General features: G+C 39.7%; 1 long non-coding RNA gene across 1 annotated transcript; it reads left to right on the forward strand.

The window, feature by feature from the left end:
* The first annotated feature begins 1,332 nt into the window (after window positions 1-1,332).
* Window positions 1,333-12,182, forward strand: LOC130829245 (uncharacterized). Its single transcript, XR_009047469.1, has 3 exons — window positions 1,333-1,432; window positions 10,564-10,697; window positions 11,687-12,182. It is a non-coding gene; the product is annotated as an uncharacterized LOC130829245 (long non-coding RNA).
* The last annotated feature ends 11,369 nt before the right edge of the window (window positions 12,183-23,551 follow it).

The following is a 23,551-nucleotide window of genomic DNA, read 5'->3' on the forward strand; positions in this document are numbered from 1 at the left end:
AATGAGTTATCCAGGTTCCTTGCTTAGACCAGCCTCTCCATGGTGCACTTGACATCATCCACTCTCCACTACTCAAGAACTTGACTCCTTCAATTATTCCTCCTCTCTCCTGCATGATCAATTTCTCCCTCTCTTTTGAATTAGGATTGTAGTAGAGAAAGACAGTCAGCCACAAACACATGGAAATATCTCCCATATTAAAACAAAAATTTCTTAGGCCATTTGTCTTCCTTCACCTCTTCATTCCTCTTCTTTTTATAGCAAAATTTCTCAAAATAGTTGTCTATACTTGTACTTTTATTTCTTTATTCTCTATCTCTCTGTCTGGCTCTCCATCTCTGTCTCTCTCCCTCATTATGGGAAAAATTCCAGACATATATACAAATAGTTATAATGAACCCCATGTATCCATCACTCAGCTCCCACAATTGTCAACACGTGGCCAATCTTGTTTCATTTATATCTCTACCCACTCCTCCCTCTTTTTGCATTACTTTGAAACAAACCTAAATATATTATTTAATCCATAAATAAAAAAGCCACAATAATCCCTTATTATAATTATCAAATATTGTTAAATCATTTGAAAAGTTTCACATTTTCCAGGTTGACTCATAAAATCTTGTTTTACAGTTTTTGTTGTTCTTCCCACTCAGAGTCCAAACAATGCCCATGCATTGCATTTTATTGATGCATACCTTAAGTTTTTTATCCATAAATTCCATTTCCCTCATCTTTTCAACTTATAATTTGTTGTCGTGAAGGGTTTCCAAAATTCTGGATTTTGCTAATTCAATCCTGTAGTTTATAGTGTTGTATAATTCCTATTGCATGACATCTGGAGAAACATAATGTCTAGTAGGCTCACCTTATATGATGTTAAGACATCAGCCTGATCCATCCAATGCAGCTATTGATTATCAACATCTTTGTTAAAAAAGAAACAATGACCCCAAATGGAGTCAGTGCTAAAACCAAACTTACTACCTAATCTAACTGTAGTTAAAGCTTTCCCAGGAATGTAATCCTGGCCAGTCAGTGTGGAACTTTCTGATCAGCACTGATGAGGTAATCCTTTCCATCCTTCAAAGAAATATGAGGTAATCTGCCACAGACCCTATCTGTCCCCCATGTAGGTTACCTAAGCCTGAAATAATCTTTTTTGTTGATGACTTTCTTGTCTTGCCTTTAAAAACCTTTCCCTATTTTTAGCCCTTTGGAATTACTCTCTACTTGCTAGATGTGCTGCTGCTTGATCCACGAATTGTTCAATAAAGCCACTTCGATCTTTAATATTTACTTGATCGAATTTTTGTTGTTTACCAGATTTAGTGGCTGTGGTGGGATCCAAAGTGAACCTCTGATGGTGTTCAGGGACAACAAGAAACACAGGTGTGGAACTCTGTGAATTCTGCCATTTCTGAGGCCATGGGTAAGTTTCCTCTCAGTTCTGAGCTCTGGGCCCTTTGTGTTGAGCTCCCAATCTAATTGGCTTTTCAGTCTTCAATTCCCAGGTTTTTTAGTGGAATCCCCAGCCCTTAATTTTGTCACAAGATCCACATGGGAACTGTTAGTGGACGTTCATAGTTTCCCATCCATGTGGAGCCACCAGTTTGCAGTACCCATTTGTTGAGGTCTGCTGATTCCACACTTTCCTCAGTCCAAGATTCCACAGAAATTGTTAATGGTGCATGCAGGGCATTCTATTGGAAAGTATCCAGTAATTTATAAACCCCAGGCCTTGGTTCTGTCTCAGATTCCATGCTGGGAACTGGTGGTTTAGTCTGCAATTCCATGTTTGTTTGGAATCAATCCACACTCTCCATTAATTGAAGTCTTCTGGTTCAATTCTATCCTCAGTCCCTAGTTCTTTGGTTACTGCTGGTGTCCACAGTTCCATTTCCTTTTTTATTGCTAGTTTCTATTAATGTGAACATGAGGTAAAGGCTAATTGCTAATGCTGAGCTTGGAGGCCAAAAAGCTGCAAAAAATCATGGGCACAGTTGAGCATTTAAAGGCTGTTAGAGTGCTTGCCACCTAACCCAAAGACTCCTATTTTAGGATAAGTTGGTCATAGAATGAGTTAGATTGACACTAGGCCACCTGCCAACATCAAGAAAATCTCCATGCAATGAGGCACACTGTGAAATCTACAAAAAAGGCACAATTTTACTACAGACAGCTTGCAATTACAATGCCCATTATGGGAAATGTTCTAATTAGACAAGATCAGTTACTTAAGAAATACACTTGAAAGTAAGGGCTCCCATATTAAATAAATAGAACTGGATACCTATCTTAATTAGTATATGAAGCTTCCAAAAGACTTCAAAATTCCAAAAGAGCTTCATTGAAAGTTTCACTGCAAAAGGCTAATGAAAAATTAAAGACACAAAAGATATGCAAAGCAATACCTAGGCCTCCCATATTACACCCTCCTAGGGCTCCATCATCAAAACACTGGTCCAAAAATGGATGGATGGAAACTCAGCCCTACCAGAAATCAGAAACCAGAAACCAGACCAGAACCAGAATTTGAGTTCTCTGCCCACCCCACCGGAGGTGATCAGGCTCTGATCCTCAGATCAGGCTGAGGCCCTGGACCAGGGCCAGGACCAGGACAGAAGAAAAAAGAGTAGAATAGAGGAAAGGGAGAGGGAAGGGGAAAGAGGTCAGTAAAGTCTCTTTTTCCCTATGCATTTGGGGCACTCTGGCCAGTCATCTGAGTCAGGAGGAGTCCAGGGACAAAAGTGTTCTGGTTGTGGCCACTGGGTCTGGCCATCAGTGGGTGAGCTGATGCCTGAGTACCCCAAGTGGTCAGGATGTCAGTTGTAGTAAAGAAGAGGCCCCACCAGAGTCACCATTTGTTGCAGGAAGGGGGTCACCTTCCAGAGCCTGAGAGTGGGCTCTTGTCTAACACTGAGAAATGAATTGTCTGAGGAGACACACATGCTGACAAAGCAAGAGAGTTTATTGAGAAGGGGCACCCAGGTGGAGAACAGGAGGGTAAGGGAACCCAGGAGGACTGCTCTGCCATGTGGCTTGCAGTCTTGGGTTTTATGGTGATGGAATTCGTTTCCAGGTTGTGTCTTGACAATCATTCTGACTCAGGGTCCCTCCTAGTGGTGCTCGCATCACTCAGCCAAGATGGATTCCAGTGAGGAGGGTTCTGGGTATGGACTGGTGTCTCCTTTTGATCTTTGCCGAATTCTTCTGGTTGGTGATGGCTTGTTAGTTCTGTGTTCCTTATCAGGACCACCTGTCATAAAATAACTCATGCAAGTGTTTGCTGGGGTGCCTGGCCAAGGAGGGCAGTTTCAGTCAGTGTTTCCCCTAATAGATGTCTCAGTTGTAATCAAATGGGACACTGGAAAAAAGATTGTCCTCAAAGGCCCTATGGAAATTCTTCAACACCAACTCAAATGCCTTCATATCTACCTTCAAGGAGGGCCTTTTATAGGCACCTCCCAGAGCTGACAAGACTCTGAGGGATTTTCTGATAAACTGCTAAGTTGTTCCCTTAAACAGCCAAGGGAAAACTAAAATTAAAATTAATGAAAATTTGTGCCAAATTTTAGCAAATGTCAGAGGTACACTCTCCACTTTAAACACCACTCAGGACCTGCAGATGGGATATTGGAAAAGCTGACAGAAGCCAGCCAAGGTTGAGAATTCTTACCAAAATAGGTTCTTTCAAATATGTCTGTAGTTCCCAGTTAAGAGAGGGAAATGAAATTTCATGTTGTTCCTTCCCTTCCAAATCCAGACCAATTGGTTATTAATCCTTTCTCTTCAAAGGATAGCTATTGTCTTCTTGCTTGTCTAGTGTTATGTTCTAAAAACTTGGCTTGGCTTTTTGCCTACTTAGGACATGCAAATGGTTTGTTCTTTCTTTTGGCTATCTTTGGGAGTGACTCTAGATCCTGTGAAGATAATATATTTTGCACCCTCCTTGGGGACACCTCTTGAGTCAAATCGTTACCAAACCAAACTTGGGTCTGCTCTCCCATGCACAGTAAAGTCAATCTACTAACACCAGGTTGTGGTGAAGAAAAGTGCAGCATTTATTGCAGGGTACCAAGCAAGGAGTCCTGGGACAGCTAGTGCTCAAAAAGCCTGAACTCTCCAATGGGTTTCAGGAAAACATTTTTAAAGGCCTGGTGAGGAAGAGAAGTCAATATGTGATCACCTTGTACACAATTCTCTGATTGGTTGATGGTGAGGTAATAGGGTAGTGTCACAGGGGTTAATGTTATCAATCTTTATGCTCCAGTAGGCCTGCTGTTTATGTGCTCCTGGTCATCAAGTAGTTAACATCTTCCATTTGGTGGGGGTTTTAGCATCTGTAAAACAACTCAGGAAATGTGCATGAGACACTGTTATCTAGGTACTTCAGAGAGGCGCTAAAGCAGAGAGTATGGGGGAAGGGTCTGTCCTGGGAAGGCCCCATGGGGTCCTACTGTGTGACACAAGAGGTTTTTCAATATTGTCAGAAGTATTCACAGCTTGTCCCAGCTGAAACCTGACATAACTTCATAATGAGAAATTTGGCCAAATTGGAAGCTGATATTTAGCACCTGATAGAAAAATATTTTTAGACCTTCTCTTAAGCTAAATGTGCCAGAAGGAAAGAAAAACATTCTAACATAAGTGGATGGTTATGTCAATTCTTAGGTACCCAGGCTACAACCCAATTCTTTGAGGAATAGAGAGCAACTATTGGAACTAAGCAGGCCCCTGTGGGGCTCCTGGGCACAAAAGTCTTTCTGTGTTCCCTGTTTTTGATTAATGAAATAAGCTTTATTTAGCTTCCATGACCTCCCCTGAGTTCCAAAGGGCAGGTTTAAACAGTTGCTAATTAGGGAAGGGAGGGGATGCAGAGACAAGAGAGGAGCAGTCAAGAAACAATAGCGCAGCCTTGGGGCAGGGTCCTGGTCCCCCTCAAGGGTTATACATAACAATATCTTTGAGCTGTTTTGCAGATACTAAAATCCCCACCAGGTGAAAGAAGTTAACTGTATGCTGCCCACAAGCACACAGACCCCAGATCAGTTGGAAACAGAAGGTTGATGATGCTGACTCCCACTTACCTTGCCACCAACCAATCAGAAGAATGTGCATGAGATGACCATGCCCTCCTCTTTGAACCATTACTATAAAACTCCTCACTACACCCTCCAGGTCGGGACACACAATTTTGAGGGCATTAGCCTGCTTTGGGCCCTATTTGCCTGGCAAAGCAATAAAGCTATTCTTTTCTACTTGAACTAAAACTCTATCTCCAAGATTTAAGTCAGTACTGGGGTACAGAGGCTGGATTCGGCATGACTGTCCTTACCTCACAAATCCTTGAAAAACTAGAAATACAGCTCTATAAGTGTTGAAGGAATCGGTAGAGGTAGGCAGGACACCGAGGCTTGTAATACAGGAAGCAATGTTTATTGTACCGGTACAGGCCCAGTGGACTCACATCCAAAGACTGAGCCCTGAAACAAAGAAAAGTTTCCCCTTTTATAAACCAGTTCCCGCGCTTTTTGGGAGCCTATAGCTATGTTTATCTAGGCAGGGGCAAGGTACAGAGGCCAGAGTGCAGAAGTTAGGTTTTCCCTTATGTCCTTGACTCAGATGTCTGGGCTGTTTATGGCAGGATCTCTGTAAAAGAGGCCATAAGTTTACTTATTCCCTGAGGCTTGCATTCTCTTCTGTTTGCCTCTTCCTTCCCTGCTTTTATTATTAACCTGCCTCATAAGCAGTTCAAATTCACCTATTCCTTTTACCAAACATCTCCTATTTACCTCGAAAGACATAAATTATTGGCCTTAGAAAACCAAAGTCTTTCTCGGAGGAACTTGCATTCCTTCACCATGCCTCTGAGATATAAATGTTAAAGTACAAACTTCAGGGAGGTAATTCTCATCAGAAAAAAAAAGCAAAACCAAACCAAAACAAACCAAAAAAACCCAAAATGGAAAAAGTCATTTGAAATTTAGGCAAATGAAAAGTCATGTGTCTTCTCCATGAATGTTAGCAGAAAAAGCCTTAGCCACTTGAGCAAATAAATTTAACTTATTCTGACTTCTTTTATAACTAGTGAGTTTTGTATCTTATTCCTGGCAGTAATTTTTTTTAAATGAAAAAGATAAGGTTTCTGTTTATCCGTATGTTCATGTATGTCTATATACATATGTGCTTTGGATGTGTGGGGTTTTCTACCTTCAGATAGTATTGGTACAATTGATTTGTGAAAGAACTCTATTTAATTGAATTAAAAACAAGTGCTTAGATGAATTAAAATGTAATAGATGTTAACTGTATCTCAATAAAAGTTCTTAAAAAAAAATGTAATAGAAACTATCCCAAATGATTTTCAAGTTCATATGATCTAGGATTAATATTTAGTAAATAAAAACTAATCTAAGATTTTTGATTTAATTAAAATAGCCATATCTATAGAGATATCAACACTGAAAATAATGCAGAAGTACAACTTTCATTCTACTTTGGTTTGTTAGTCAAATAAATTCATGTTATCTCTGTTATAAAGTTGTCAGCAAGAAAAATAATTTGGCATAAAAAAATTGTCATAAGTAAGCTAAACAAAATTGTTGAAAGCAAGCACATTAAATGGACATAAGTAAGATAAAAGTTTCTTCAAATCTTATTGGTAACCTGAAACATTAAAGTTTTGCTAAGCTAAATTAAATGATGAATAGTCATTGTGTTACCAAACTCAGGTCCAGCTGCTTGCCGCTCAAAAGCCAACACTCGGGCGACAAGCACTGGCAGGAATGGAAAGATTCAGGAGGCTGGCCACCTGGGGAGAAGGGGGACTCATGTCTCAGAACCAACTCCAAAGATTCTGCTCAGCCATGAAAGTTTATAAAAGGGGAAAAGGTGAAGTAATCTCAGTTAATCGTCGAGGTAGGGGGTCAGATCCACTGCGTGGAGACCTGCCAACTTCTGGTGATCTTTCTTTATATGCAGTCTTGCTCATACAGTTTGCCTGCAAGATTACTGCAGGGGATGCTGGGGAAAAGGTCTAGCCATCCATTAGTTACTTATTCTTTGTTTCTGTTTTTTGATCTAAGTAAAGAATCACCAGGTCAAGCAAATATTGTGTGACCAAAATCTTGGGCTGGAGATGAGTAGAACATGGGTGCACCTGGTTTAAAGGTTAGTTACAATATAGCTTTGTTAAAGTTACAAGACAAAAGGGCCTCCTGCAGAGGGCTGCTTCCTGCAAAGAGCTGTTTTCTTTTCTTTCTTTTTATTAAATTTTTATTATTTATTTATTTATTTATTTAATTGGCTGCGTTGGGTCTTTGTTGCTGCACACAGGCTTTCTCTAGTTGTGGTGAGTGAGGGCTACTCTTCATTGTGGTGCATGGACTTCTCATTGAGGTGGCTTCTCTTGTTGTAGAGCATGGGCCCTAGGCACGCAGGCTTTCTGTAGTTGTGGCACGGTAGCTCAGTAGTTGTGGCTCGCGGGCTCTAGAGTGCAGGCTCAATAGTTGTGGTGCACAGACTTAGCTGCTCCGTGGCATGTAGCATCTTCCTGGACCAGGGATCGAACCCACATCCCCTGCACTGGCAGGAAGATTCTTTATTTGTTTATTTATTTTTTTACAATAAACTGCATATATTTAGAGTGTACAATTTGGCATCCCAATCTCCCAATTCACTCCCCCCCCAACCCTCCCTGCTTTCCCCACTTGGTGTCCATATGTTTGTTCTCTATATCTGTGTCTCTATTTCTGCCTTGCAAACGGGTTGATTTGTACCATTTTTCTATATTCCGCATATATGTGTTAATATACGGTATTTGTTTTTCTCTTTCTGACTCACTTCACTCTGTATGACAGTCTCTAGGTCCATCCATGTCTCTACAAATATCCCAGTTTCATTGCTTTTTACAGCTGAGTAATATTCCATTGTATATATGTACCACATCTTCTTTATCCATTCATCTGTTGATGGACATTTAGGTTGCTTCCATGACCTGGCTATTGTAAATAGTGCTGCAATGAACATTGAGTGCATGTGTCTTTTTGAATTATGGTGTTCTCTGGGTATGTGTCCAGGAGTGGGATTGCTGGGTCATCTGGTAACTCTATTTTTAGTTTTGCAAGGAACCTCCATACTGTTCTCCATAGTGGCTGTATCAACTTACATTCCCACCAGCAGTGCAAGAGCATTCCCTTTTCTCCACACCCTCTCCAGCATTTACTGTTTGTAGATTTTCTGATGATGCCCATTCTAACCAGTGTGAGGTGATACCTCATTGTCATTTTGATTTGCATTTCTCTAAGAATTAGTGATGCTGAGCAGCTTTCCATGTGCCTCGTGGCCATCCGTATGTCTTCTTTGAAGAAATGGGCAGGCAGATTCTTAACCACTGAGCCACCAGGGAAGTCCCAGAGCTGTTTTCAAGTTAATATCTGGATCATTCCCCTCAAAGATAAAAAACTGAAACATTAATTGCTGAACATAGGTTCATCCACTTTTGGCTTCCTCTTACATAGAGAGTAAAGATATTTGGGTTTATTAGTAAACATGTTTAATTCCATGCTGAGAAATTTTCTTTGAGAAAGCACGTGTTTCTAGAAATGATAAAAAAAACTTTTATATTTGCCAATATACAGAATACTAATGTAAAAGTTTATAATTGCGTACTTTTTAGTTTTCACTAGAAATTAAAGATTTCTGAGGGTTGATAATTCTAGTATATGAGATTAAAGCTGCTAGAAATAATAAGAGAAACATTTCCATATGCAAGGAAAGTAGGATGTGTGTTTTCAGTAAAAGATTTATGAAAAAGAAATCTTTGGAAAGGAATTTTATGTGTAGTCAGAACTAGCTAAAATTGGAATTAATTTAATTAAGTAAATAAGTTTTAATATCAAATAAGCTGCTGCAAAATTATAATTTGGTTTTCTCTCTGTTGAAAGGACAAATTCTTTTGGGCTATATGTTTGCTCTTGATAATAGATTGAAAAAGGCTTTTATTTACCTTTTAAAATCACCTTCCTAAAAACAAGGTTTCTGTGTTTTGTCAAAATAAGTTTCTGTGTTCAGAAAGCTTAATCTTCTCTATTAAAGGAGCTAAAGTTTAAAATATATATATATTTAACTTTCTGTATTTGCCTTTAACATCTTCTATCGCCACTTTAGTTAAATGGATAACTAAGTGTTGTTTCACAGTGACCTATGATCCTATTTGACCAAGTATTTTAAAACCTTTTTTGATGTTTTTGACAAAGTTCCCAAAATCAAATCCGATATGAAGTCCTTTTTGACCTCAAGCTAACTTTGAAATTTTCCAGAGGGTCCCTGAAGCAATTCAAAAGATTTGTTCTCTCTCCTTGTAAAAAGGTAGGGAGCTTATTTAGGCTTATTTGATATGCTAAATTGTTACTGGGCCCTCTCCTGATTCTTGGACAGTAATGCCATAGAAATGAATGTCGCTTCCACAAGACTCTTAGGCAAGAAAAGCTTTTTATTATAAGAGCTAGCTTGTGCTCAAAGGAGAAGGTGGGGGGAGGGGGGAAGTGCCAGCTCCCAGAGTAGAAGGGGCGAGTTGCTTTTATAATGAAAGGGAGGGTTTGTCTCATGATCTCTGATAATTTCCAGAAATTGTCAGACTTCTTGATCAGCAGCAGGTGGCTCCATGGTGGCTGTCAGGAACAGGGAGTGCTTCTGTGAGGGGAAAGGAGTGCAGGAGAATTTCTGCAAGAAAGCACTGGAACACTTAAGGTTAAAGTTTATAGTTGAACTTCTAGGTATACTCCTTAGTGTAACAGAGATAAAGTTAATATTTTATTTCTGTTTTTTGTCTCTGGGATTCAGGCCCCAAAGGCCTTTGTTCTCTTTTTTTTAAATTAAATTTTATTTATTTGTTTGTTTATTTTATTTGGCTGCATTGGGTCTTCATTGCCACGCACAGGCTTTCTGTAGTTGCAGTGAGCAGAGGCTACTCTTCATTGCAGTGCGCAGGCTTCTTATTGCAGTGGCTTCTCTTGTTGCAGAGCTCGGGCTCTAGGCACACAGGCTTCAGTAGTTGCAGCAAGTGGGTTCAGTAGTTGTGGCACACGGGCTTAGTTGCTCTGAGACATGTGGGATCTTCCCAGACCAAGGCTTGAACCCATGTCCCCACACTGGCAGGCGTATTCTTAACCACCACACCACCAGGGACGTCCCAAGGGTCTTTGTTCTTTAGCTTGCAAGGCCTGTTTTGCCTAAGGCCGTTTTCCAATTCTTTTCCAAAATGGCTATACTCTTGTCTTCCTGTCTCAAAATTATGTGGGAAGCAGTGTCAAATAAGAAGTAATATAAAGCCTTTTTTATGTTGTGTTTATATGGGTATATGTTAGATATGTTTCAGAAATTGTGCGAAATTCCTGGAAATCTAATATGTCCTGGTATGATGGTATCAGTTATAATTCCAGTTATTATCTTAAAATGTTGTGTGTCACAGATACAACCAAATTACCTTGTCAATTCCATTATAATGAACTCTCATCAATTCTTCAATTATGGGCATTTTTAATCTTTTGTCATTTGCAGAGAATTATTATTTTACTCTGATGCTGTCACAAAAGCGATCCTGCAAAACTGTTTCATCCTCAAAGAGAATTCATGGAAAAGAACTTTGACAAGTACGGTTTTCTGATAACTTTAGGATCATAAAACTTAACTGGGTAAGAATTTCCAGAACTAGGGGGGAAAGTGGATTCAAAAAAAAGAATCGATAACATCAGATTGAATAAATGAGGATAATTACGATTGTTGTGACTTCTTGTTTAAAACATTGCCAGTTCTCTAATGTCTTGCTTTTCCAGATTTAAGGAAACCTTTTATCCTAAGCTATCTGTGACTTACATCAATTTGATAAAATATACATTTGTAAACAAATATGAAACATTTACTTTCTGTCCCTACCTGTCTCCTCCAAAATATGGAAACTCTAGTATTCTTTTAATGACAATAAAGTTAGTTATTTACATAAGTTCAATAAAAATCTGTTATCCTGTAATGGGACAATTAGAAACATTATAATTAGAAACAATTAGAAACAAGGCTGTAATATCATATTTGAGGTAGATATGTGTAGACTCAGATAAGACCAGACAGCTTTAAGGACCTGCTTGAACTTTAGTTTGGTTTCCTGGCCTTGAGAGTTTAAGAAGTTCAATCTGGTGCTCCTTATAAAAAGTTCTAGCAAAGCAGTCTTAGAAGGAAATTATATGGCCAATCACTATTCTTGGTGTATTTATGTAAATAATCAAGCCAACTCTCAAGTAAACAGATTAGTTTTACTGTAATTATCCTAGAAAAAAAGAAAAAAATGGGGGTAATTGAGAGAGAAAAATTATGTTTGCATCTTTTTGTAGATATTAGATTATAATCTTGTTAGTCATCTTTGAGGTTTTCTTTTTTTTCTTTTTTTTTTTTTTGGGGGGGGGTACACCAGGTTCAATCATCTGTTTTTATACACATATCCCTGTATTCCCTCTTTGAGGTTTTCTTTTTCTTTTATACTTGCAAATTGGACTGGATTTTTAAAAAATTATTATTATATATTTTTAAATTTTAAAAAATATTTTTAAATTTTTAAATGTATTTTATTTTATTTTCTATTTTGTTTTATTTTATTTCCTATTTAATTTAATTTAATTTATTTATTTAGGCCATGCGGCTTGTGGAGATTTTAGTTCCTTGACTAGGAACTGAATTCAGGCCACCACAGTGAAAGTGCCAAGTCCTAACCACTGGACTGCCAGGAAATTCCCTTGACTGGATTCTAAATCCTTCCAGCTTCCTAAAATCTGGCTACAACTCTCCAAACTAACATTTCCAATTTTCTCCCATCCTTCTGATTTGGAGTCAGTAAGAACAAAAACTGCTTTTAATTCGCCTTGAAAGGAAGTCCTCCTCACTATTCAGAGAGCAGCCAAACTTCAGGGACTTGAACCTTGGATATATATCTCACAGCTAAAGAAGGCTCTACCTGACATCTGATTCTGTAAAAACACTGGAGAATGCCAAATTAAATTGACTAGGAAGATCAGCAGCTGACATCAAGGTAGAGTTCTTCCTTCCAAGATGTCAGATCAAGACTTGATACTTTAAGTAAGCATGAAACCCTCTCTTTTTTGTGTGTCTTCTTTGGCCTGGAAAGATGACACCACTGACTGTATCTCCCAGGCCTTTTTAAGGGTGTGTGTGGGTGGGTGGGGGTGGGGGGTGGTGTGTGGGGGGTGTGTGTGTAACTTCTTAGACTGCTGGATTTGTCATAAAAAAAACTCCTACCTGCTCAGGCTGCCAAAGACCCCCTTGATCTACTTCCCTGTCTCTGGTTAACTACCACAGACTTGGGAAATTTTCCATCCAGAATCTATGCTAAGAAAGGCATATAAAGTAAGGGTAACCAGAATAAAACTGCCTGTATGGCCTACAGACCCCTAAACATATTCAAATGGAAATTACCAGGAGGCATTCATGATGCAAAATTAGCTCCCTTTGACAGATCCCTACTCCCCTAGTTAGGAGTAAATGCAAGTGAAGAACCTCTCCTTAACTCTTGAAAATATTGCAGAATTTGCTGGCTTAGCAATAGCTATCAGCAAAAATCCTTAGACTCTCTGGCCAAAGTTGTTCTTGAGAATAGGGTAGCCCTTGATTGCCTTTTACCTAAAGAAGGAAGTACCTGTGTTGTGCCCAGCTCCACCCACTGCACCTAGATGAACAATTCTGAGGAAGTTGAAATTCAGTTACATAAGACCACTGAAGTAAGCCACTTGGTTTAAAAAGATGACTCCTTCAGAGTCTTTTTTTGACTTATTTGATTTTGATTGGTTTGGTTCTTGGGGACCATGGCTCCAAAGTACACTCCAAACATTGGGATTATCCTGCTTATAATAATCATAACAATCTCCCTGGAGCATTGTAGTCTTTCAAAAGCTTATGACATTCTCTAGGAATGTCATTCTAACTGGTCAATATGGAATTTTCTGGTCAGCAACAATGAGGTAATCCTTTCCATCCCCCAAAGTAAGATGAAGCAATCTGCCACACAGACCCCTTTGTCCCCCACAGATAAATCTGCAATAATCTTTTTTGTTTATGACTTCTTTGTCTTGCCTTTAGAAACATTTCCCTCTCTATAGTTCTTTGGAGCTCCTCTCTACTTGCTAGATGGGATGCTTTTCAATTCATGAATTGTTCAATAAAGCCAATTAGAGCTTTAAAGTTTACCCAGTTGAATTTTTGTTAACACCTGCATGCCTTATTTATAGGGATCTCTGTTTTCTCTGGAAACGAATCAGGTTTTCTTGTCAAACACTCAACTCAAGTGTAATAACCACCCTCACTCCAAGTTTAATCCTAGAGACTAACCCATTGCACTTGAGTCTTCTCCTAAGATTATTTGAAACGAGATTTCCTGGAGGATTCTGACCTAAGCTATTGGAATCATTCTTATACCCACCTGTCTTAAGAAATAATCTGAATAAATAAATGCACTTCCCAGCCAAGACCAAGCTTTTGAGAGATCATTTTAACATACCCCTTTTGCCATCATAAGACAACAACATAAGACAACAACAAGGAAAATAGGATTTGTGTTGGAATCTTCTCTTACATGGAGTGGAAGAAAATTACCATTTCTTGAATATTTTTCATATGCCATATAGCAGCTCTGTAAGGTAAGTAGAACTATGCCCATTTTAAAAAATATGATAAAATTATATTGAGTAGAGAACAAATAACCTTAAAATAAGTCATACAGCTTAAAAATGATTCTGTTAGAAGGGTAACATCCTTCTACTTTAATGTCAAGTTGTTTGATTACACGTAGGATCAGCTTGACTGGAGCAAAGATTTTGATAATGAACATGTCAAAATAGCCCTTAAGCTGCCTACCCATCAAGTTTCCAAGGGAAGGGGAAAGGGGAAAAAGGCAAGGTAACGTAACTGATATGTGATTAGACCCTATCTTTCCAGTTTTATTCTCCCCAACAGACCCTGCCTCCTACATAGACCAACTCTGGTGTACAAAAACAGATGGAAAATGGCAGGCCTTCCCTGAGCCCTACTGAGCTTTTTCCATCACTAAGCTGGGTTTGTGTGTGTTTTGTGGAATTGTCATAATTAAATCAAAAGGGGAAGAAGTTACCTGGAATGCTCTCTCAATCTCTCCTGAATTCTTGTTGCACCAGCCAAGTTTGGCTAAATCTTTCTTAAAATGTAAAATAGTCTGAAGTTATGAATATTCCCCTGAAGTAATTTAAACAATAACAAAAAAAAAACCCTTCAAAAATAAAAACATTTTCATAAATGGTTCTACAGGAAAAAGGACCAAGCTTTATAGAACTAAAGCTTTCTAAATCATTTTGTAATCTACTTCCAGGTAGAAGTTTACTCCATATACATTTTGTAAGGAGGGAGTAAGAGATATATGGTGGTGTTTTGGCAAGAAAACAGAGGTCTGGCCACCAGGCCAGGATTTCCCTATGAGTCTACTGAAAAAAAACAACAGAACTGGGCTTTCTACGCAGGCCAGACTTCAAAACCCATGTTCTCTTCATTTTGTTATGAAGCCTATTCTTTTAATGTATCAGAAAGACAGTGTTCATAATCAGTATGAACAATAAGACTCCAAAAAGAATAGTAAAACATTCTGAACAAGCTTTAGATTCCCAGTATATTAGTCAAAGTGTGCTATGCTACGCTGCAGAAACAAACCCAAAACTTAGAGGCTTAAGTCTAATGCAGAAGTTCCTGGTTGATGGGCTTTCCTGGGCAGCTCCCCTCCACACAGTAGTCAGAATCCTTATATTTACAGGTTTCACACTCTTCTAGGCCTCCTAAGAGTCCTGTGTTGGATCCTTTAAAATCAGCAAGTTGACAAGCAGGAGAGTGAGAGTCAGAGCAAGGGAACATCAGAGAGAAGAGTGCATTTGTGGAGGATCTCATAAGAATCATGGGAAAACTGGACAGCTATATGTAAAAGAATGAAATTAGAACACTCCCTAACACCATACACAAAAATAAACCCAAAATGGATTAAAGACCTAAATGTAAGGCCAGACACCATAAAATTCCTAGAGGAAAACATAGGAAGAACACTCTTCGACATAAATCACAGCAAGGTCTTTTTCGATATACCCCCTAGAGTAATGGAAATATAAACAGAAATAAATAAGTGGGACCTAATGAAACTTCAAAGCTTCTGCACAGCAAAGGAAACTATAAGCAAGACAAAAAGACAACCTCAGAATGGGAGAAAATATTTGCAAACCAATCAACAGACAAAGGATTAATCTCCAAAATATATAAACAGTTCATCCAGCTCAATATCAACAAAACAAACAACCCAATCAAAAAGTGGGCAGAAGACCTAAATAGGCATTTCTCCAAAGAAGACATATGGATGGCCATGAGGCACATGAAAAGCTGCTCAGCATCGCTAATTCTTAAAGAAATGCAAATCAAAACGACAATGAGGTATCACCTCACACCGGTTAGAATGGGCATCATCAGAAAATCTACAAACAGTAAATGCTGGAGAGGGTGTGGAGAAAAGGGAACGCTCTTGCACTGCTGGTGGGAATGTATGTTGATACAGCCACTATGGAGAACAGTATGGAGGTTCCTTGCAAAACTAAAAATAGAGTTACCAGATGACCCAGCAATCCCACTCCTGGGCACATACCCAGAGAACACCATAATTCAAAAAGACACATGCACTCAATGTTCATTGCAGCACTATTTACAATAGCCAGGTCATGGAAGCAACCTAAATGTCCATCAACAGATGAATGGATAAAAAAGATGTGGTACATATATATAATAGAGTATTACTCAGCTATAAAAAGCAATGAAACTGGGATATTTTTAGAGACATAGATGGACCTAGAGACTGTCATACAGAGTGAAGTGAGTCAGAAAGAGAAAAAACAAATATCGTATATTGACATATATGCAGACTATAGAAAAATGGTACAAATCAACCCATTTGCAAGGCAGAAGTAGAGACACAGATGTAGAGAACAAACATATGGACACGAAGTAGGGAAAGTGGGGAGGGTTGGGGGGGAAGAACTGGGAGATTGGGATTGCCATATGTACATTACTAATAAGAAAAAAAAGTACCAAATTGTACACTCTAGATATATGCAGTTTATTGTATAACTGTATTTCAATAAAAGTTCTTAAAAAAAAAAAGAATTTAGGCCTAGAAGCATGCATCACTTCCACCCATGTTTCCCCACACTTACTTACAGGGGGCTGAGAAACTAGTCTAGCTGTAGACCCAAGGAGAAGAGAAATGTTTTGGTGAATATCCACATCAAGTAAATGGCACTTTATTTTAGCTTGTAAAAAGAATACATGCATATGGCTAAAAACAAAAGACACAGAGTGATACAAAATGAAGAATAAAGTAGTCACCAAATGTGTTGCAAAACAGGGTGTGTGTGTATGGGGTGGGAGGGCTATATATATATGTGTGTTTATATATATATATAAGTTAGTTACATATATATGTAACTATTTTTAGTTTTTCAAATGATTCTTAACTCAAAACTTTATTCCCCACCCCCCCAATTTCTGTTTTTTCCCTTGGTATTCAATATCCCTTTTCTATCACTTAATGATTTCTTGGAGGGGGGCTTGAGCTCAAGATGGTGGAGTAGAAGGACATAGGCTCACCCCTTCTTATGGAAACACCAAAATCACAACTAACTGCTGAACAACAATTGACAGAAAAACCCTGGAACCTACCAAAAAAGATAAGCCAAAGACAAAGAAGAAGCCACAGCAAGACAGTAGGAAGGTGCAATGACAATAAGATCAAATCCCATACCCACCAGGTGGGTGACCCACAGACTGGAGAGCAATTGTACCATGGAGGCCCTCCCTTGGGAGTGAAAGTCCTGAGCCCCATGTCAGGCTTCCCAGTCTGGGGGTCAAGCAACAGGAGGAGGAGCCCCCAGAGAATCAGGCTTTGAAAGCCAGTGGAGTTTGATTACAGGAAATCCATAGGACTTGGGGAAACAGAGACTCCACTCTTGGAAGGTGCATACAAATTCCTGTATGCACCAGAACCCAAGAGAAAAAAAGCAGTGACCTCATAAGAGACTGGCAAGACCTACCTGCTAGTATTAGAGGGTCCTGTGGAGGTGGGGGGTGGCTGTGGCTCACAGTGGGGACAAAGACACTGGCAGTGGTAGTTCTGAGGAGTACTTATTGGGGTGAGCCCTTCCAGAGATCACCATAAGTCCCACTCAATTGCCTGTAGGCTTCAGTGCTGGGACACCTCAGGCCAAACAACCAACATGGCAAGAACACAGCCCCATCCATCAGCAGACAGGCTGCTTAACGTTTTCCTGAGCATGGCCCTGCCCACCAGAGGGACAAGACCCAGTTCTACCCACTAGTGGAGTCCCTCCCATCAGGAAGCCTGTGCAAGCCTCTTAGACAGCCTCATCCACCAGAGGACAGACAGCAGAAGCAAAAAGAACTACAACCCTGCAGCCTATGGAATGGAAACCACAATCACAGAAAGTTAGACAAAATGAGATGGCAGAGGAATGTGTCCCAGATGAAGGAACAAGATACAACCCAAGACCAACTAAGTGAAGTGGAGATAGGCAACCTGCTAGAAAAAGAATTCAGAATAATGATATTGAAGATGATCCAAGACTTTGGAAAAAGAACGGAAGCAATGATTGAGGAGACACAAGAAATGTTTAACAAAGATCTAGAAGTACAAAAGAACAAAGAGATGAACAATACAATAACCGAAATGAAAAATACACTAGAAGGAATCAACAGCAGAGTAATTGAGGCAAAAGAATGGATAAGTGACCTGGAAGACAGAATGGTGGAAATTACTGCCACAGAATAGAATAAAGAAAAAGGAATGAAAAGAAATGAAAACAGTCTAAGAGACCTCTGGGACAACATTAAATGCACCAACATTTGCATTACAGGGGTCCCAGAAGGAGAAGAGATAGAGAAAGGACTTGGGAAAATATTGGAAGAGATAATAGCTGAAAACTTCCCTAACCTGGGAAAGGAAATAGTCACCCAAGTCCAGGAAGCACAGAGAGTCCCAGGCAGGATAACCCCAAGGAGGAATGTGATGAGACACATAGTAATCAAACTGACAAAAGTGAAAGGCTTCTTGGGATGGTCCTACAACTTTCCAATCATTTTCAGTTATTAAAAGTTTGTACACTCAAAATTTAAATCTCAAATTCAATGTACAATGACCTGTTCCCTCTCCCCAGCATAGACTTGCTCTGTGCTTCTGGGGACCTGCAGTGGACAGGAGAGCTGGCCACTCTTTCTGCTGCTCCTCCCACTCCAGTGCCTGGAAGAGAGACAAGTGGTCTTGTCTAGCACACAGACACATTTTCCCCCTTTACGATTCTGAACTCTAGATCCTCTATTGTTGGGAGAAGGGAAAAAGATTAGGGTAAGAGGAGTTACCATGCCAGTGGGACTTTAATCCTCTGTCTGTTGGGTCTACCTGTTTAAGCCCAGACACCTTTTGGAAATCTACTTGAAACAAATACTCACACATCTTTAGAACACCTTATCTTGGGCTGCAGTCCTCTCCTCTGTTGTCCCTCCCCATTATCCCACTTTCTGTACCCTGGCATCTGTCTCTACTTCCCATTTTTGCTCATTTTCTCACTTAGCCAGGCAGAAGGGGACATCAACCCTGGAATATGATGCCAGTCTCTTCTTCCAGGCACCTTTAATCTTTATGAGGGATTCCCTTGATGCCCCTCTCTTAAAGCAGGTGAAAACACTCTTAGGAGCATTGACTAAAGTGGAAATAAGAAGCAGGAAAGGGGAGTGAAAGCACTCTCTCTTCTCCCCTCCTCAGCCTTCTGATGTAAACTGATAAGCAGTGGTATGGGGGTAGCAGCCACTTTTTCCCAAACTTGGAGAGACATGCCTAATTTAGTCTTTGTTGACAGTTCTTTTTAGACTGGAAAGGGCAGAGACAGTGCATCTTAATTCTTAGCTTTGAGCTTTAGTTGAGAAATGTGGAGAACAACAGAAGTCTTACTGAGCATCATTATATACATATATAGGATATATACATGTATATACACATATACGTATATATAGGACTAAGATATACATATGTATGTATGCATGTGTACATATATGCACATTTATATTTCCTTTTAAAACATGAATTGGTTCATACACATACCTCACTTTGATTTTTTTCCCCAGTTTCCAATGTATCTTGTAAATCTTTACATATTAACACATTTAGATATAATAAGGTATCTCTTGGGTACCGGGAATCAGTAAATGGTGACTGGAGACACTTCAAAGGCAACTGATCAACACAAAAAGCCTGGGCCTTAAATTCAATTCTGGTTTGATAAAAATTATCCTCATGAAGTCTTCCAATTAATAACAGCTACAACAAAACAGCAGCAGCTAACATTTTATAGGATATTTTTATGTGTGGTTGTCATGAATTATTCAATACTCACAATGACCTATACGGTATATATTATGGCTATTCCCATTTTACAGATGAGGAATACAAAGTTAGAGCCATTAGCTCTCCCAAGGTCATAAGGCTAGCAAAGTAGTGGAGTTAGTATTTAAACCCAAGACTGTCTGACTTTCAAAGTGTGTTCCCAATCAATTTGTCTCTCTGTTCACCTGTACACTGAAAGCTATATGTTCATTGACTTCCCTCCAATTTTAATTTAAATATGAATTATTCAAACTGAGTACTCATGTAGATCATTCTACATGATGAGTACAGGCCTCATCTGTGCTAAAAATCCTCTAAACCTGAGTTACTCTGGGCTCTTAAATACTTACTGTACCTACTCTGAATTTATACTTCTTGCATTAGTGTATTTTTCAAGACTAATGTTATACGTTGATGGAGTGTGCAGTTTATAGTATGATTTGAGTTGCAAATAGAAACATTTCTCTCTAAGTTATAAAACTGCCTGAGATTCCACCATTAGGGATTCATTCTTAGGAGCACTGACTAAAATGGAAGTAAGAAGCAGGAGGGGGATCTAGAAGTACTCAAAAAAGTAGAACTAAATCATAAAGCAACTAAATTTAAATGTAGGTTATTCACCAAAATATCAAATGAATAGGGAGAAAGTAAGTACCCATGAAACATCAGGAAAAGTTTTAAGAGAAAAGATTCATATATGTATAAAGTTGGAGAAGAAAACTGGAGAAAAAAAAATTCATTCACTTTGGCCTTTAAGAGCCTAGGTCCATAAAATCCCAAATTTGACTTAGAGAAGCATACCTGTCAAAATTGACACTCCAGCAATGGTGGGATGAAACAAACTGGGGGAGGCCAGCATCAGGAGTTCTGGACACCTAGTGGCGCTGAGAAAAGAGGCATATAGGAGCAAAGACCAGGCCAAATGTGGCTTCTCCAGGGATAGACATAAGTTCACATGGGTGAATTTAAGTTCTAACTTGGGGGATGAGGCTGTTGGGCATCTTTCTTTAAGTAGCTTGTGAGTGTGATGAAAGTGCAAGTCCTGTGACACAAGTGCTGTCAGCCAAGGAGACAAAGCCAGTGAAACACCTGGGGTGTCATTCAATCAAACATGAGGCAGGAGCCAACTGGCAGAGGCAAGGGCATGGCGTTATGTATTTTATTTTACTTTGCATTATCTTATTATTTGATTTATTTCCCTTTTAGCTTCTTTCCTAAAAGGATTAAATTTAACTTTCAACACGTTGAAACAAAAGAACCACTGAAATAAGTAATGAATTTAGGAGACTGGATTGGGGAATGGATACTAGTGCTAAAAAACAACCAGGCTTCAATGAGCCACAACTGTTTTTAAGTCCACATTGATTGAACAGTAACTATGAGCTTAGCACTTGTCATGCCTGACCTTAATGAATTTTCCCAATAACCCATGATGTGGATATTATCATTTCCATTAAATTTTTTTAAGTCAGTGAAGAAACTTGACTTAGGTAACTTGCTCAAACTCCCACAGCCTGGACATGGCAGAACTGGTATATGAACTTGATCTGACTTTAGAATTTGAGCTCTTAAATCTTATATGATACCAACTCTGAAGGTGGCAGGTGTTGAGCAAGAAGTCAGGAGGATACTGGGGTTCAGTGTCAGGACATCTATTATCTGAAGATGCTGGGTATCAAGAGAATAAGGTAGGAAACCCTGGATGGATAGGGAGGTCAGAACATGAAGAGTATCTAAGAGTACTGTATTCAGAGCCAGAGTGGATTCTATGCTGTACATACAAGTTAAATGGTGGTAACTTTGAAGGTTAGGAATAGAAAGGGAAAGGAAATTTAGAATGTTTTACACCAATCCTTCACTTGTTGGACTGTAAGCCCCCCTGAATATGTGAAACAAATAGGTTAGTTAGAAAAAAAGGCAAATTCCTCAGAGCACCTTTTTATACACTCCACAAGATGTCAAATGCCTATAATGCCAACATTTCCTCTTTTAAAAAACACTCATAAATACAGGAGCCAGAAGGGGGGTTTACAAGCCACATCATAGAGCCCTTAGTGCCCAAAGATAGATATTTGTCCACTGACCATGACTGATAACCTAAGGAGGTGAAAGTTCACATAAGCAGAAACTGTGTACAATTGTGTTTCCAGGACTGCCAAGGAAATCTCTATCTAAACAAAATAACGAAGTCATAGTCATGAAGAAAAAATGAAAACAGATAAACAAAAAAGAAAAATCAAGAATAAACATACGCTGAGTTATTTAGAGCTGGACTAAGGGCCTAGTTCAGGAGAAAGTGGAAGTGTCACGTGAAGTTGCCACAGGATGAAAGGGGAAATTTATATAATTCTGACATCTAGACTGGGGGTTGGAAGTTTGCATATTTTCCTCACATAATAGGGTTTCTCCCAACATAGTCAGCAAACATGAAATGCAACAGAGTTTGGTTTTCAAGTCTGCCTCCTGATTTGCACCTCCAGCATGTAGGACTCAAATATGCTTGGGGATCAAATTATATGTCTTAACTTTTATCTGTATGCTAACTTCTATGATCCTAATGACAAAGGGTAGTGTATGGGCAACTGAAATTCACCTAGCACAAGAGAGAGATTCTGGGGGAGACCAATGCCCTTTTCCAGCTCCTCTGACATGGTTTAAATGGGGCACAACTGGGGCATACTTTCCCTTTTAATAGCATGCGTCTTAACCTTTTTCCTTTATTGAACATTTTTTGGGTTAAATTCAAAAACTTTTTCATTCATTCATTCATTCATTTATTTACTGCATTGGGTCTTTGTTGCTGTGTCCGGGCTTTCTCTAGTTGTGGCCAGCGGGGGCTACTCTTCATTGAGGTGCAAGGGCTTCTCATTGCAGTGGCTTCTCTTGTTGTGGAGCACCTAGGTGCACGGGCTTCGGTAGTTGCATTACACAGGCTCAGTAGTTGTGGCACACGGGCTTAGTTGCTCCGCATCACATGGGATCTTCCTGGAGCAGGGCTGGAACCCGTGTCCCCTGCATTGGCAGGTGGATTCTTAACCACTGCACCACTAGTGAAGTTCCAAAAACATTTTTTGAGCACCTACTATGGACCAGGCACTGTGCTAGGCGCTGAGGATGAAAAGAAAAACAAAACACAGTTTCAGCCAGCTCTCTCTATGCCTCCTGACACCACAGCAAGGCCAGTGTAATGAGACTACTTTTCACAAGCAACTCAGGACCTCCAGAAATACATGCCATGCAATCTCCACAAACGACACTTTGAAATGTAAAGGCGGAAGCAAAAGTGAAAGCAAAAAATGAGACAGTGATAAGATTTTTGGAAATAATGGTAAATCTAGAGTTAGAATCAAAGTTTATTGACTCATTTCAGTGCCCCTTTTGCAGATTAACTCCTTTAGGATTTGTAGGAACTCAAATCCGGCAACAACTATGTACCTGAGGAATAGTTGGGGGTGAAGTGTGGGGAGCACTTACCCCTCCTGAAAACATTCTTCAAAAGTGGCATCTTTTCAACGATTTTTAAAAGATAATATATTAACACTATAGTTGCTAAGACTATGGATAAAACCATAGACAAAGCAGTGTGACACACTTAGGCAAACCACCATTCTTGGTTGTAAGTCATATACAAAAACATATTCTGGCAAATTTAGGCTGTAAAGGAATTTATTGGAAACCTCCGGGAAGCTGACAGAATTATAGGGAAAGCCGGAGTAACAGGTGCCAAGGATAGTTGGGGACTCTAGGAGGCTTGAAGCGGCATTAACGTTCTGAAAGTGCCACTACCACCACTCCTGGAATGGCTGCGAAGCCGCTGCCACCTGTGGCGGGCCGCTTCTCCAGGGAAACACCTTCTTCCGGTGGCGAAGTCAAAGCGAGTGCCTGTCAATCCTGGCGAGGGGCGGGCCTTATGCCACCTCTCCGCAGCCCTCTGCCAGCGGCTTTAGGACCTGGCGTAGCCCGGAACGAGGCTGGGAGGAGGGACTCGGGGAGGTCATCGCGCACACCTGACGTAAGCAGCCCGCGCCAGCGGAA

This window comes from Hippopotamus amphibius, chromosome 9 (assembly GCF_030028045.1).
Source record: "Hippopotamus amphibius kiboko isolate mHipAmp2 chromosome 9, mHipAmp2.hap2, whole genome shotgun sequence".
Lineage (NCBI taxonomy): Eukaryota > Metazoa > Chordata > Mammalia > Artiodactyla > Hippopotamidae > Hippopotamus > Hippopotamus amphibius.